We start from the raw sequence: 4,395 nt of genomic DNA, 5'->3' as shown, positions 1-4,395 counted from the left end.
ATATGAGATCTATGCAGTCCAGGATTTAAATCTTACTTCAACACTTACCAGCTGTGCTACATTGAGTAAGTGATGTGACCTCTATGTGTTTCATATTAGTCCTCTTCGTAATAGGGATAATATTGGTACTCACTCATGGGTTGTTATAAGGACAAATAAGTTGTTGCATATAAAGTGATGAATGTTCAACACAAAGGAATTAATCAATAAATGTTAACTATTATTATTAAAACAACTTATTTTGTTTCTTTATAGAATACCTATAAGAGATATATGGTTAGGTGTATCTTCTGCCTTGCTAGCCTTATGTTTGAATTTTGGCTTCCTCTCTTGGTAGCAGCGTGACCTTAAAAAGCTTGCTTAATCTTTCTAAATCTCAATATCTTAATCTAAAATGGACTTTAAATACAGTACCTCTTATGAAAATAAAATGAGATAGTAAATGTATAGATAGCATTTTTACTGGATATGGTTTGTGATAAATGTTGAATAGTTGTTAAATATTTTATTTTTTTCACTGAAACTCAGTTTGTTGGAGGGGTTGTTTAAAAAACAGTCATATGAAATGTCCTATGAAATCATTACTAAGAAAAATGTTGAGTACTTCATGGTATTTGACACATCCAAATCCACAAGAGAATATTTTCACAAGACAGATTATGGCACTTCTCCTTTTCCTTTAATCTTATGGACATAACCAGTCCTGTAAATAACCTTCAATTTGCCTGCTCTGATGGTTAAGTTCATATGTCCATTTGGCCAGGTTATCGTGTCCAGTTGTTTGGTCAAGCAATTGTTGCTGTGAGGATTACTCATGGCTTTAAATCAACAGTAAGTTGATTGCATCTATGGCTGATTACATTTATAATCAACTAAGGAGATTGCCTTCAGCAAGCAGATAATTCTCTCCCCAGTCCATAGGAGGCTATCAAAAGAAAGAATTTCCATCTGCACTTCGGTCAGCCAGGTTTTCCTGGGGACATCACTGAAAACTTTTAGCAGAGTTCCCAGCTCATGATCTGCTATATGGACTTCAGATTTGGCCCTCTCCACGTTCATGTGAGCAAATTCCTATAATAAATCTCTGATGTGTTTCTTTGGAGAACCCTAACTAAACACCAACTATGAAACAAATCACAACAAATCTAAAATTTGAATTCATCAAAGAATCTCCTAAAATAAATGAATTTTCTAATCTTGCTTTGGCTTCTTTCAACTTTTCTATCTTAGTTTGTCTGTCTCTCAAACCTATTGTCAAAGACAAAGTAATTATACAAGATTTGCTCCCTTACTTTTAAAATTTAAACTAGCGCTAGATTGGATTTCCATCAGTTTTTCATCTGCAAACATTTTGGATTCCAAAATTCTTGGTAATTCATAATGTATTTTTCCTTGTATTCATTAGGGAATCATAATACTTTCCTCCTTCATGGAAAAGTTGCATGATTTTGGATCCTTGACAAGTTAAAAAAAAAACTCATTTAGCACAAAAGGTGTAAATGTGACATATAATATTTGCAATGGAATTAGTGGAAACCAATATCAATGGTGTTATGATGGTTATGACCATTTTCAAGGAAGAAAAGAAATTCCATGTGCAGACCATTTTCACTGACTTTCCCAGTCTTAATGACATTCTCGCCAATCATTTTGTTTGTTTGTTTTAAATTTTTTAAATTACTAGAACACAAAAAAATATGGAACGCTTCACGAATTTACATGTCATTCTTGCATAGGGGCCATGCTAATTTTCTTTGTATCGTTCCAATTTTAGTATATGTGCTGCCGAAGCGAGCACTGTCTCCAATCATTTCTTAGCAAAATCTCTGTTGATTAAGGTAGCTCATCATAGCTGCTTACCAAGTTCTAGGATGCTACTATGAAAGACCAAATTTTGTTACATGAATTGGATAACACTGATACATAACAAATCAGGTAAGAACTCAGATGATTTCTCTATCTCAGAAAAGGAAAGTATATATATTGAAGTGTTCAGAAATCAAATCCAAGCAAAACACATTTTCTCTTGCTAGGTAGGAAATTTGACTTACTCTTTTTAGTTAAAAATGGAATTTTATCTTTTATTTCTGTGATTAATTTCATAAATGATTCTTCTCATTATTGACAACAAGGTCACCATATAATCTTTTCTTTTTTTGTGACTTTGGTCAGATCTAGGAGGAAAATAATTGCCATTTGTCATCACTTTTGCTGCTACTACATCCTGCTCTGTCTCTTATTAAAAGCTAAGCATTTCCACTCATGGTAATGGGAACTATTACTGTTGATAGTTTCCTTTGTTTTTTGATCTTTATCATTAAATGAAAATATAGACTTTCTCACTCTATAGAAAAAAATTTAAAGTATTTCTTTAGTTATTGCACAGTTGCTCTTCACTTAATGGAATAGATAAATCCCAATAGACTGTTTGAAATATTTTCCCATTGATTATATTATAAATCAGGAACTTATTTCCATGTTGGGGAAGAAATGTAGCAAATTCAATTCAGTTCAAATCAGCAAATGTTTATTGAGCCATTATCTTACATAAGGTACTATGCTGAGCCCTATATTTTTTTTTTTACTGCATAAGCATACATAAAAGAATAATATACCATTCCTCTCAAGTAATTAATAACCACAATAATATTATGCAAATCAGTATAATATGAGGGAAAATACAGATGTCCTAAAATATGTATAAAATGGTGTTATAAGATTTCAAAAAAAGATGATATCATACCTTATTTTAGGAAAACAAAAATGGCTGTCTGTCTTTTTGACCACTGGGAAAGGGAAGAGGATATTCCAAGCAGAAACACCTAAGGAAAGACAGAGAAGAAACAAAATGTGGACCTACTGGACATATTTAAGAAGTAATGTTGGGAGCGGATGTGGCTCACGTGATTGAGCACTGGCTTCCCACAAGGGATGTCCTGGGTTTGGTTCCCTGTGCCTCCTAAAAACAACAACAAAAAAATCACAACAAGGAAACAAATGAAAAAAATACAATTCAGGGGAACTGATGTGGCTCAGTGATTGAAAGCTGGCATTCTACTTATTAGGTCCTGGGTTCAAGATCCAACTTCAATATCTCAAAAAAAATTTCAATTTGGATAGAATAAGGACATGTGCAGGGTAAAAATAGGATATAGAGAATAGGGTATAGAGGCTTGCAGATATTGCAAAGCCTTAAATGATCAGTTTAAATAAATGTATATGCTAAATAAATGTTGGAGAATAAATGAAGGCTTTTGTGTAGAAGAATGAAATAACTGGAGTGGTTAAATTATCTTATACAAAACCGTTCAGATATGGGACCATCCAGATGGGGGTTATTATTCTTCTCTTCCAATTTCCTTTTCTTCTGTGGCACAGGTAATCTGGGGTTCCTTACTGATATCCATGATATGTAATTATTGAATAAAGTGGCAGAAATGTTTCTCTGAGTGTTGATCATGGAACCAAGGACAGAGCAGAATATAATAAGTTTCCAGGTGGGAAATAAAATGAAATCAGTAAAAATGTCATAATAAATGCAATTTTGATCTCCAAGATACATAATTAAGTTTAAAAATGGCAATGCGTAATGTTTATACTTTCTCCCATATGTGTAAAACAAATTCTGGTTACAAATGTATGCACTTTTGACTGAAAGAAACTTAGAATTAGAAGAGGTTAGTGATGAGTAAACCAGCTTCTCTCATTCTAAAGGAAATGTAAGGCATTTATGTTTTAACTAGTTGCATTGAAATTGACATGAAAGTAAAATGTATTTGCTGACTGCTGCAAACAACTCATAACAGGGACGATATTGCAGCACATTGTCTGACTACCACATTGATGGATGTCTTTCAGAGAGTAAAGATGGAGTTAATGTGGTAGCCTAGATTTTTTCAATAATAAAACAGATCAGCTTTGTCTGGAGACTGACTTGCTAATTATTCAGGCCCTAAGTAATGGAAGCCATTTTCTCATTTATTAGTATCATTCAGACTTTTGAAAGATGATTATACAGACCAATTAAAGATATACTTTTCTGGCATGTTGGATCAGTTCATAATCTGCACAATATGAATGCCATATGAAAAGTTATTATTGGAATAGTTTCCCCTAGTTTATATTAGTTTTTCTCTCTTTTTTTGTTTTTTGTATCACATCCAATATAAAGCCTATGATGATATTATAACTCTTGCTCAATAACAAGAAATTCTAATTCCATGATTTCCTTAATACCACATTAACCTTGCATCAGATAAACAAGTACATTGTGAATTATGTCTAATAGGATGAATATGAATATAATGCATTATGTTTCAATAGAAATAGAAAAAAGTGACTACAGAAGCAGCCTAAGTAATAGATAATCTTGTTGCATGGAAATGCCATTCCTTT

The 4,395-nt window shown here is 32.7% G+C and overlaps 1 non-coding gene across 1 annotated transcript; it reads right to left on the bottom strand.

Annotated features, from left to right (window-relative positions):
* Positions 1-1,691: 1,691 nt before the first annotated feature.
* On the bottom strand, positions 1,692-1,798 carry LOC111765412 (U6 spliceosomal RNA). Its single transcript, XR_002797764.1, has one exon. It is a non-coding gene; the product is annotated as a U6 spliceosomal RNA (small nuclear RNA).
* Between the last annotated feature and the right edge of the window lie 2,597 nt (positions 1,799-4,395).

Source organism: Dasypus novemcinctus, chromosome 8 (assembly GCF_030445035.2).
Source record: "Dasypus novemcinctus isolate mDasNov1 chromosome 8, mDasNov1.1.hap2, whole genome shotgun sequence".
Lineage (NCBI taxonomy): Eukaryota > Metazoa > Chordata > Mammalia > Cingulata > Dasypodidae > Dasypus > Dasypus novemcinctus.
Note: the sequence above shows the minus strand (reverse complement) of the source record. Positions and strands in the feature narration are given on the sequence as shown.